This window comes from Petromyzon marinus, unplaced genomic scaffold (assembly GCF_048934315.1).
Source record: "Petromyzon marinus isolate PM22_M1 ecotype Great Lakes invasive population unplaced genomic scaffold, UKy_Petmar_22M1.pri1.0 PM_Scaffold_14, whole genome shotgun sequence".
NCBI lineage: Eukaryota > Metazoa > Chordata > Hyperoartia > Petromyzontiformes > Petromyzontidae > Petromyzon > Petromyzon marinus.
The window spans coordinates 677,436-690,021 of record NW_027423102.1 but is presented as its reverse complement, the minus strand read 5'-3'; positions in this window follow the sequence as shown (position 1 = coordinate 690,021).

The following is a 12,586-nucleotide window of genomic DNA, read 5'->3' as shown; positions in this document are numbered from 1 at the left end:
AAGTGGGTGGGGGAGTGAGTGGGGGAGCGAGTGGGTGGGTTAGTGATTTAATCAATCATCGTGTGATTGAATGGCTGAACGGAGGGGTAGGTGAATGAGTGTTTGTGGTTTAGTGAGTGTGTGTGTGGATGAGTTGGTGGGTGAGTGGATGATTGTGGGAGGTTGAGGGGGTGAGTGGATGTGTAATTTAATGGTTGTATGGGTGGGTGAGCGTGGGAAGTTAAGTGGCTGTGTGAATGAGTGAAGGGGTGGGTGAGTTGAGTGGGTAGGTTGTTGGATAATTGGGGTGAGTGAGTGGGTGAATTATTGGGTGGCTGAGTGGGTGTGCGGGTGAGTTAGGGGGTGGGTCAGTATGGGTGGATGGGTGATGGAGTCGGTGATTGAGTTTGTAAATTGAGTGGGTGATTGAGTAGTAGGGTGAGAGTGGGAGGTTGGGTGGGTGGAGGTGAGGGGTTGCGTGAGTGAGGGGTTGGGTGAGTTGGTGGGTGGGTGAATGAGTGGATTGATCAGTTAGTGTGTGGTTGAGTGGGTGGTTGTCTGAGTGGGTGAGAAGATGGGTCGTTGAGTGAGTGGATGGGTTATAGATTAAGTGGGTGGTTGTGTGATTGATTGGCTGAGCAAAGGGGTGAATTAGTGGATTTGTGTGGTTGAGTTACTGGTTAGGTGGGTGAGTGCATGAGTGTGGGAGGTTGAGAGTTCGTTGGTGAGTGTTTGAGTTAGATATTGAGTTGGTGGTTATGTGATTGAGTAGGTGAGCGGAGGATTGGGTGAGTGAATAGATGTTTATGTTTGAGTTAGTGGGTGGGTGATTGGATGAGTGGGTGGGTGATTGGATGAGTGGGAGGGTAATTGGATGAGTGGGAGATTTAAATGGTGAGTGAATGGGTGATTGAATGCTTGGATGGGGGGTGAGTGATTGAATTGGTGGGTACGAGATTGAGTGGGTGGCTGGGTGAGTGGGTGAGATGATGGGTGGGTTAGTGAGGTGATGATGGGTGGGTTAGTTGATGTGTGAGTGGGTGGGTTAGAGATTCAGTGGGAGGGAGGGTGGGTGAGTGGTTACGTGGCTCGTGGGTGAGTAGCTCAGTGGCTGGTTGAATTGGTGAGTTAATTTGTGCGTGATTGATTTGGTGAATGGGTGAGTGAGTGGATGGATGAGGGAATGGATGAGTGAGACGGTGAGTGCGTTGGTGAGTGATTGAGTTAGTGGGTACGAGATTGGATGACCGTGGAAGGTTGGGTTGGTGAGTGAGTGGATGGATGTGAGAGGTTCAGTGGGTGAGTTATTGCGGTTAAGTATGGAGGGGGTGGGTAAGTGAAGGGGTGGTTCAGTGAGTGGGTGAGTGAGTGGATGGTTGGTGAGTGAGTGGGGTGAGTGAATGCGTGGGTGAGCAAGTGAATGAGTTGGTGAGTGGTTGTGTGAGTAGTGGGTGAGTGGGTGGTGAGTGAGTGGATATTTGTGGGTGATTTAGTCGGTGGGTGATTTGGTGAGTATGGGAGCTTGAAGCAGTGAATGGTTAGGTGAGTGAGGGGTGGGTGAGTGAGTAGATGAATTAATTAGTTAGTGGGAGCACTCGTGGGTGGGTGAGTGAGTGGGTGAGAAATTGAGTCAGTTGGTGGGTGGGTGGTTCCGTGGGTAGTGCGTCTTGGGTGAGTAGGTCAGTGGCTCGGTGAGTTCCTGAATTAATGGGTGGGTTAGTGAGTTGATGGGTGAGTGAGTGGGAAAGCGCATTGGTAAGTGTGAGGGTGAGTGGGTGGGTGGTTGCATGAGTGTGGTTTAGATATTTTAGTGGGTGGCTTTTTGAGTGGATGAGTTCGAGTGGGTCAGTGGTTGCGTTAGTGGGTGGTTGAGCTAGTGGGTTAGAAATTGAATGGGTGGCAGAGTGAGTGAGTCCTGGGTGAGTTAATGAGTTGGTGGGTCGGTCAGTGGGTGAGTGTCTGGATGGGTGATTGAGTAAGTCGGTGAGTGAGGAGTTGGGTGAGTGATGGGTTGGGTATGTGTGTTTTTGGTTCGCGAGTTTGTGGGTGAGTGGGTCAGTTCTTGGTTGGGTGAGTGAGTTCGTTGGTGAGTGTTTGAGTTAGTATGTTGGTGGGTGAGTGTGTAGTTTAGTGAGTGAGTGATTTAGAGATTAAGTGGGTCATAGGGTGAGTGGGTGGGTGAGCAAGTGGGTAACTGAGTGAGTGGTTGGGTGGGTCGGTGAGTTGTTGACTGAATGGGGTCAGAAAGTAGGTGAGTCAGTGAATGGGTGAGTGACTGCTGGGTGGGTAAGTTAATGTGGGAGGTTGAGTGGGTAAGTTAGCTTGTGAGTGATTGGGTGAGTCAAAGAGTGGGGCGCTACGGTGGTGAAATGTTCACTAGCTCGCCTAGTATACATGAGGTTGTGGATTCGATTGCGATCCTGCCGCCTGTATATTTGGAGTTCGCATGTTCTCCGCCTGGTCGTGTGGATTTTGCTCCGGGTCCTTTCCGCTGCATTTAGAATCAACATGCCTTTTGAGGATTTGGCTGCAATAAATGTATGTGATAAGCCACTTCGTTTATCTATCATTTGTAGCCAGGCCGATTCTGAAAAGGGTCTATATAGCTCAATGGGCCTTACCTGGTGAAATAAAAAGTAGTATATTTTAGGGGGTGGGTGGCTGGTTGGGTCGGTAGGTCGGTTAGAGGTTGAGTGGGCGGCAGGGTGAGTGGGTGGCAGGGTGAGTGGGTGAGTAGGTAAGTAGCTGGGTGAGCGGGTGGACTGGTGAGTGTGCGAGTTAGAGATTGAGTGGGTGGATGGGTGGGTGTGTAAGTGGATGCGTCGGTAAGTGGTTGAGTTGGTGGCAAGGTGCGGGTTTTTGAGTGGGTGGGTGTTTGAGTGGGTAGGTGGCTGAATGGGTGGGTGAGTGGGTGACTGAGTCAAGAAAGTGGAGCGCCATGGTGGTGAGATATTAACTACCTCGCCTTTTGTACAGGAGGTTGTGGGTTCGATCTCGATTATGACGCCTGTATATTTGGAGTGTGCATGTTCTCCTTGTGGTTGCATGGAATTTTCTGCGAGTCCTCCGGGTTTTCTCTCCATATTTAGAAACATGCATTTCGAGGTTTTGGCTGTTCTCGAACTCACCCACTCAACTACTAAAGCCACCCACCAACCCACTCACAAACCCGCTCACCCTACCATGCACTCAATTTCTAATCAACGCACTCACGCACACACCCACTCACTCAACCACTCATCCACGCACCCACCTACACACGCACTCACTAACTTATTTGAGCAGTCATTTGTGGCCGCGTCGCTTATGAAAAAATCTATATAGCTCCGTGGGCCTTTCCTGGTAAAATTAAAATAGTTTAACATGTAGGCTTTCGCGACCAATATTATTCATAATAAAGGTTTTTGGGTTAGATCGCGTTTATTTATAAATGTGTCGTAACCCTCCACCACCCGACACGGCCAATCAGCAAAAAAAGTGTCACGTTGACAAAAGACAAATAGTGAATTATTTGTCTTTTGTCAACGTGACACTTTTTTTTGCTGATTGGCCGTGTCGGGTGGTGGAGGGTTACGACACATTTATAAATAAACGCGATCTAACCCAAAAACCTTTATTATGAAAATTAAAATAGTTAAATTTTATATTCTTAGTTTTTTCGGTAAAGTCACGTTGAAGAGAAACAACAAAATAACAAAATATATATAAAACAATAAAAAATTCTCACGACGTTTCGACCATAACTCAAACGGTCATCATCAACGTGACTTTACCGAAAAAACTAAGAATATGAATTACTGCAGTCACGAAAGCTTTAAATCAAAAGTTAAATTTTAGTTTACAGTTGGGTGAGTGGGCGGTGAGTGCGTCGGTCGGTGAGTGAATGGGTGGTTAAGTAAGTAGGTGAGGGGCTGGGTGAGTTGTTGGGAGATTGAGTGGGTCACAGTGTGAGTGGGTGGGTTGGAGCGTGAGTTGGTCACTGAGTGAGTGGGTGGGTGAGGTGAGTGGGTGGGTAGGTTGGGTGGTTGGGTGGGTGGGTGAGTGCGTTAGTGAGTGCATGTGTAGGTGGGTGCGTGGATGAGTGGTTGAGTGAGTGAGTGGGTGTGTGCGTGAGTGCGTTGATTAGAAATTGAGTGCATGGCAGGGTGAGCGGGTTTGTGAGTGGGTTGGTGGGTGTCTTTAGTAGTTGAGTGGGTGAGTTCGAGAATTGTACGCCACTGTGGCGAGATGTTAGCTACGTCGCCTGGTATTTTGGAGTTCGTAGGTTCCATCCCAACCCTGATGCTTGCATATTTGGGGTTTGCATGTGCTCTATGGTCACGTGGATTTCGACTCCACATTTAGAAACATTCATTTATCGGATTTGGCTGCTATACATTACTATGTGATAGGCCACTTAGTGAAGCTCTCATTTGTGGCCAGGTTACTTTGGAAAAATATTTTATATAGCTCTGTGGGTCTTACCTGGTAACTTAAAAAATAGTTGAATTTAGTCAGTTTGGATTAGCGAGTAGGTGGAATGTTGAGTGCGTGGGTTAGAGATTGATTTTGTGGCAGGGTGAGTGGCTGGGTGAGTTTGTGATTGGTTGGGTGGGTGAGTGTGTGAGTTAGACATTGAGTTGGTGGATGGGTGGGTGTGTGAGGGAGTGAATAGGTGACCTGGTGGGTGAGTGGATTGTTGAGTGAGTGGGTTGTTGAGTTAGGGAGTGGGTGGGCTGGTAAGTGGGTTGGTGAATTAGTTTGTGGGTGTGTGGGTGAGTCAGTCGGTTAGAGATTGATTTGGTTAGTGTGTTGAGGAGTTCCCGACGACGACTCGGAGACGGCTTGAAGGTAAGGGCTTTCGCCAAAGGTTTATTAAGTATATTATAATAACACAAAGGGTGTGACAACTTCCCAGGGGTTAGGGGTCCTACACTAAGTCCTAGTCCAGCCCGGCTACCTCCAGTCTCTTTCCCTCGAGTCGGATGGGGGAACTTGCCAACCCCACCGACCGGGAAGAGCAGCACCTCCTACGGCTACCACCGGCTTCACTCCTGACTCTTCGTCGATCCCTCTCTACCCCTGGTTCCCTCTCCACCCTTCTCACTCTACCCGTTCCCACAGTGACCCCGCTTTCGTCACGGGGTCCCCCTTAAATACTAGAGGAGACATGACGTCATCGAGCCGCCCAGCACGCATGACGCCACGTTCCGTGACGTCATCGCACTAGACGGCACACATGACGTCACGTCCCAATTTTACTCTACAAGTGGTTTGTGTGTGGGTGGGTGGGTGTTTGAGTGGGTGGTTGAGTTAAAGATTGGAATGTCAAGGTGGCAAAATTTTAAGAACCTCGCCTGGATATTTAGAGTTTGCACGTTCTCCCCCGTGGTTGCATGGAATTTTCTCTGGGTACTCCAGGTTGCCCCTCCACATTTAGAAACATGCATTTATAGACTTTGACTGCTATAACGTTCTATGTGAAAAGCCATTCCATTGAGCAATCATTTGTACTCTGCTTGTTTCTGAAAAAGATGTATATAGCATGGGCCTTACCTAGTAAAGTAAAAAAAAGCTACATTTTTATTTGGTGTGTAGATGGGCGGTTTTGTGGGTGGGTGCGTGGATGAGTGAGTGCGACGTTCGATGGGTAGTAGGTGAGAGGCTTGGTGAGTGAGTGTGGATTAGAGATTGAGTGCGTGGCTTGGCGAGTGCGTGGCTGGGTGAGTGAGTGTGTGCAAGGCTCGGTGGTTGAATTAATGGATGGTTGAGTTAGTGGGTCGGTGTTTGAGTGTGTGGTTTCGTGGGTGGGAGAGTCAGAGAATGGAGTGTCATGGTGGCAAGATGTTAACTACCTCGCCGGGTATACAGGATGTTGTGGGTTCGATTCCACATTTAGAAACATGCATTTAGAGGAGTTGGCTGCTATGAATGTATACGTGATAAGCCACTCTGTTGAGCTATCATTTGTGGCGAAGTTGCTTCTGAAAATTATCCATATATCTCAGTGGGCCTTGCCTGGTAAAACAAACAATTTATATTTAGGCTGTGTTGGCGAGTGGTCGGGTTGGTGAATTAGTGGGTGAGTTAGTGGGTGGGTTAATAATTGGATGGGTGAGTTCATGAGTGGGTGGGTGAGGGTGGGTCAGTGGGTGTGTTAGTGGGTACGGGTTTGAGAGGGTGGCTGGGTGAAAAGGTGGGTGGGTGAGGGATTGGGTGGGTGGGTGGTTTGGTGCGTGGGTGAGTGAGCAGGTTGGTGGGTGAGTGAGCAGGTGGGTGGGTGAGTGAATGGATGTTTGTGTTTGAGTTAGTGGGTGGGTGATTGGATGAGTGGGAGGTTGAAAAGGTGAGTGGATGGGTGATTTAATGCTTGGGTGGGTGAGTGGTTACGTGGGTAGTGGGTCGTGGCTGGCTGAGTTGGTGTGTGAGTGTGTCGGTGAGTGAGTTGGTGAATGGGAGGGTGGGTGAGTGATTAGAGTTAATGGGTAGAAGATTGAGTGAATAAGAAGATGGGTGAGTTGGTGAGTGTTTGGGTTAGAGATTGAGTTGGTGGTTATGTGATTGAGTAGGTGAGTGGAGGGATGGGTGAGTGAATGGGTGTTTGCGTTAGTGGGTGGGTGATTGGATGACTGTGCGAGGTTGAAGGGATGAGTCGATGGGTGATTAAATGGTTGGATGAGAGGGTGGGTTGGTTAGTGGGTGGGTGAATGTGGGAGGTTCAGTGGGTGAGTTATTGGGTGAGTGTGTGGATGAGTGAAGGGTTCGGTGAGTGAGGGGGTGGGTGAGTGAATGTATGGATGGGTGAGTGAGTGGGGTGAGTGAATAGTTGGTTTAGTGAGTGGGTAGGTGGTGAGTGGGGGAGGTTGAGTCGGTGAGTTTATGCGCGAGTTTATGCGCGAGTGGTTGCTGAGTGGGTTGGCGGGTAGGCGAATGGGTTGGCTGGTAGGTGAGTGGGTTGGCTGGTAGGCGAATGGGTTGGCTGGTAGGTGAGTGGGTTGGCTGGTAGGTGAGTGGGTTGGCGGGTAGGTGAGTGGGTTGGCGGGTAGGTGAGTGGGTTGGCTGGTAGGTGAGTGGGTTGGCGGGTAGGTGAGTGGGTTGGTGGGTAGGTGAGTGGGTTGGCGGGTAGGTGAGTGGGTTGGCGGGTAGGTGAGTGGGTTGGCGAATAGGTGAGTGGGTTGGTGGGTGGGTGAGTGAGTGGGTGGCAGTGGGTGTAGTGGAGTTGTAGCCTCAGTAGTGGGTGAGTGACTGGGTGAGTATGTGGGTGGATGAGTTCGTGGCAGGAGAGTTCGTGGATGCGATAGTGAGTTAGTGCATGAGTGGGTGAGGGGATGGGTGAGTTAGTGGTTGGATGATACGGTGAGTTTGTGAGTGCGTGGGTAGGTATTTGAGTGAGTGGATTGTTGAGTGAGTGGATGGGATGTTGAGTGAGTGAGTGGGTGGTTGGGTTGGTTCGTGACTTTGTGGGTGGGTGAGAAGGTGAGTTCGTGGGTGAGAGAGTGAACGAATGCCTGTTAATACGTGGGTGGATGAGTAGGTGGGTGTGGAGGTTGGTGAGTGAGTGGGTGGGTTAGAGATTGAGTGGGTGGTTGTGTGACGGAGTGGGTGGTTGTGTGATTGAGTGGGTGAGTGGACGGGTGAGTGTGTGGATATTTGTGGTTGATTAAGTCGGTGGCTGATGCGAGCAGTGTGGGAGCTTGAAGGGAGTGAGTGGTTAGGTGAGTTAGGGGTGGGTGAATGAGTTAGTAGGAGCGCTAGTGGGTGGGTGAGTGATTAAGTGAGTGAGTTGTGTGGCTGAGTGAGTGACTGGATGGGTGGATGACTGGGTGAGTGAGTGGGAGAGTGATTGAGTAAGTCAGTCAAGCGGGCGGGTGGCTGGGTGAGAAATTGAGTCAGTTGGTGGGAGAATGGGTGAGTAGTTACGTGTGTAGTGCGTCGTGGGTGAGTAGGTCAGTGCCTGGGTGAGTTTTTGAATAATGGGTGGGTTCGTGAGTTGATGGGTTGGGTCAGTGATGTGGTGCGTGGGTGATTGAGTGGATGGATGAGTGAGTGAGTGGGTGAGTGCATTGGTAAGTGTGAGGGTGTTTGAGTTAGTGGGTGGGTGATTGGATGAGTGTGCAATGTTGAAGGGGTGAGTGGGGATGAGTAATTGAATGGCTGGATGAGAGGGTGGGTTGGTGAGTGGGTGGGTGAATGTGGGGGGTTGAGTGGGTGAGTGTGTGGATGAGTGAGGGTTTGGTGAGTGAAGGGGTCGGTCAGTTCGTGGGTTAGTGAATGGATGGAATGGGTGGGTGAGTGAATGGGTGGTTGACCGAGTGAGTGAGTGGATGGGTGGATGAGTGAGTGGGTGGGCAAGCGGGTGAGTTGTTGCATGGGTAATGGGTGAGTGGGTGGTGAGTAGGTGTATGTGGTTGACTTAGTGGGAGGGTGGGTGAGTGGATGAGTGTGGGAGGTTGAGGGTGTGAGTGAATCGGTGAGTCAGTGGCTGAATGAGAGGATGGATGGATTGGAGAATGAGTGTGTGAGTGTGGTATGTTGAGTGGATGAGTTAATGTGTCGGTGTGTAGCTGAATGAGTGGGTGGGTGAGTGAGTGGGTGGCTTATTGAGTTAGTGGGGTGAGTGAGTGAGTGGGGGTGAATAGGTGGGTGGCTGAGTGGATGGTTGGTTGAAGTGAATGAGTGTTTGGGTTGGTTAGGGAGTTTGTGGGTGGGTCAGTTGGTGAGTTATTGGGTGGGTGGGTTGGTGATTGAGTCTGTGGGTGAGTGAGTGGGAGGGTGAGTGAGTGGGTGGGTGAGTGAGTCTGTGCATAAGTGGGTGGGTGGGTGAGTGAGCTCGTGGGTACAAGATTGAGTGGGTTGCTTGATGAGTGCGTCAGGATGGGTGAGTTTGTGGGTGGGCGGGCAGGTTAGAGATTGAGTAAGTGGGTAAGCTAGTGGGTGGGTTAGAGATCGAGTGGGTGAGCGGAGGGGTGAGTGAATGAGTGAGTGATTTGTGGGTGTGGTTGGATGACAGGATGGGTTTTTGATTGGGCGGGTGCAATGGCAGAGCCAGGATTTTCAGGTAGGGGGGAAACCCCTCCAGCAATGAAAAATCATAGGAGTTGTTAGTAAGTAAGAACTTGTCCCTTGCTTTTTATTCAACGGGTGTCCAGCGATGGCGCAGCCATCGATCGAGGGTCGGATTCGAACGTGTTGTGTGATCGGCATCGCGCTCACTAAAGGTGAATGCCTTGCGGGAAGTTGTGTACTATGCGCAACTTCGCACAATTCTGTGAGTCACTTATAACTGCTTTGCCGTTACTTATTGCCAATTATGGACTCAGACTCTTATCCTATCATCTCATAGAGTTCCTGGCACGTAATAATATGCTACACAGTGGCAGTAGGGGTTGCAAAATGCCGATTTATTACTAATAAACACCAATGATCCGATCGAAATTAGGGATTTTGGTCGGATCATTGGGGGGGGGCACGTGCCATTACACCCCCCCCCCCCCACTGGCGGAGTGGATGGGTGGGTGAGTGTGGGAGGTTGAGTCGGTGAGTTTATGCGTGAGTGTGGCTGAATGAGTGGGTGGGTATGTGAGTGAGTAGTTGGGTGGGTTAGTGGGTGGGTGAATTGGTTGGTGGGTGTGTGAGTGGGTTTGTGGATGGGTTAGTGGGTTGGCGGGAAGGGGAGTGGGTTGGCGGGTGGGTGGATGAGGGGGTTGGCGGGTGGGTTAGTGGGTTGGCAGGGAGTGGGTTGGGGGGTAGGTGAGTGGGTTGGGGGGTAGGTGAGCGGGTTGGCGGGTAGGTGAGTGGGTTGGCGGGTAGGTGAGTGGGTTGGCGGGTAGGTGAGTGGGTTGGCGGGTGGGTGGATGAGGGGGTTGGCGGGTGGGTTAGTGGGTTGGCAGGGAGTGGGTTGGGGGGTAGGTGAGTGGGTTGGGGGGTAGGTGAGCGGGTTGGCGGGTAGGTGAGTGGGTTGGCAGGTAGGTGAGTGGGTTGGCGGGTAGGTGAGTGGGTTTGTGGGTGGGTCAGGAGTGACTAGGTGGGTGGGGGAGTAGTGGAGTGGTAGCCTGGGTAATGGGTGAGTGGGTGGGTTGTTCACTGGGTGACTACGTGCGTGGGTTCGTTAGTGACAGGCGACTTAGTGGATGCGATAGTGAAGATGCAATAGTGAGACAGAGTGGATGGGTTGTTGATTGAGTGGGGTGAATGAATGAGTGAGTGGATTGGTGAGTGGGTGGGTGAGTGCACGAGTGAGTGGATGGGTTAGAGATTGAGTGAGTGGTTGAGTGGATTGGTGATTCAGTGGGTGAGTTAGTGGGTGTTTGAGTTAATTTGTGTGTTAGTCTGTGGGTGATGGAGTCGGTGACTGGGTGAGTCTGTGCTGGTGGCTCGGTGGATGGTTGAGTTCATGGATGGGTTTTTGAGTGAGTGGATGGGTTGTTGAGTGAGTTGATGGGTGAGTGAGTGGGTGAAACGGTGCGTGGGTAGGTTAGTGAGTGAGTGAGTGGATGGGTGGGTGATTGATTGGGTGAGTGTGTTGGCAAGTGAGAGGGTGAGTGAGTGGGTGGTTAATCGGTTGGTGGGTGCGTGAAGGAGTGGTTGGGATGAGTGAGTTAGTGAGTGGATACGTCAGTGAGTGAATGGGTGGGTGAGTGAGTGAGAGGTTGCGTTGGTAGTAGGTGAGTGGGTGGTGAGTGGGTTGGTTCTTGAGTGAGTATGTGGTTTGTTAAGTGAATGAGTGGGTGGTTGGGTTGGTTAGTGAGTTTGTGGGTGAGTTGGTGGGTGGGTGAGTTAGTGAATGAATGCCTGTGTTAATAAGTGGGTGAGTGGGTGTGGGGTTGGTGGATGAGTAGGTTGGTGAGTGAGTGGATGGGTGGGTGAGTGAGTGTGTGATTGAGTGGATGGGTGGATGACTGGGTAAATGATTGGGTAAGTTATGAGGGTGAGTAAGTGAGTTACAGGGTGAGTGGGTCGGTGGGTGATTGGGTGGGTGGGTGAGTGGGTGTGATCATCGCCATGCTCTCCATGGAGCTCTCTGTAGTGAGGGGCAGCTCACAGGGACAGCTGTTGCAGGGATTCACAACAGCTGCTTCTCCTCCAGTTCTGAACCAGCTGACCAGGGTTGCCAGACGAGACCATGCAGCTCCTCGAGTTGTTCCACAGCTTCCTTCATGCCTGCTGTGCCACGTGCAGCTTCTGCATGAGGCTACTGTGCCACGTGCGGCTTGTGCGTTAGGCTGCTGCGCCGCGTGTGAGGCTGCTGTGTGAGGCTGCTGTGTCGCGTGAGGCTGCTGCGTGAGGCTGCTGTGTGAGGCTGCTGTGCCGAGTGAGGCTGCTGTGTCGCGTGAGGCTGCTGCGTGAGGCTGCTGTGCCGCGTGAGATTGCTGTGCCGCGTGGGTCGACGTGACATCACCGTCAGTCTAGGGGGATCTTTGTATGAGTGATGGGGCAGTCGTAGAGAAAGTGGAGAAGTTTCCGTACTTATGCAGTCAGCAGAGGTCTCACGCCGAATCAGCTGAGTAGCATTATTTGTTCGTCGTGTGAACCAAAATTGAGGTGAATAATTTTGAGTAAAAAAAATGATGACATTACACTGGCTATGAATATGACTATATAAAAGGTTAGGATCTTGTGTCGGATGCATATTTGCTGGACTTTATACAGTGGCTTGGGCCAAGAAACTGGCATTCAGAGGCAAACTTGTCATGGTGGGGATTTGTTTCCAGAAACACACTCAGCCACCTTTGTCTCTCCAGTGGTGATGTTTACCAACCACACCTGATACTAATTTAAGGTTAAGTCGACTTAGGGGAGGCATACTGTCGATTAGAATATAATTCATCACTGATTTTGGCCACAACCGGGAATTATATCTCGTAAGACTGCGATCAAGAATACTTGAAATAGTGTCGGGGCCAGAGGACATCCCCATCACACCCCACAGTAAACATGAGGAAATGGCTCTGACACCCGGCCATGCAGCGTTACATGGGCCTGCCCACCATCGTGGTCTTTAATGGTCGTGAACAGAGTCAGGGACCCTAAATAACACGAAGAATAATCCAAGACCATAGCCTCTTAATGGTAATGCAGGCCTCCAGCAGGTGAAGAGAGCTTCCTGATGCGTTTGTGCGTTTTTCACCGTTGCGGTGCCCCGCCATGGCATTTTGGTGATGCTTTTGTTTTCCATTTGTGGAGGCAATTGCTCGTGCCATGGCCAGGTTGGATTCGGTGTACGGTGGCCCCCCACTGCTTGCGGTGGTGGGGGGCCAGCGAGCTTCTTGATGGTTTGATCCACGATGAGGCACTTCTTGGGGATGTTTGAGTTCTCCCAATTGTTTATCCACTCATTCGTACCGGTTGTGTGGACAGAAGCCGGAGGGATTTAAGAAAAGTCCACATTGATTAAAATGGCCACGATAAATCGAACCGGCGACTTCTATATTGTGTACCAACCATTACATCATGGCAACATCCTGTTATGTCACGTTTATAAGGGTGGGGGGAAATAACAACCAGGGTACTAGGTGTTAGTGTGTTTGAGGACGCAAGTTTCAAGTACAATTATTTCTTATCTTGTCCTCTTCCCCCCTGACTGGGGTTAAAACAATCAACAATTGAGGAAAGGGTTGGTGGGACGTGT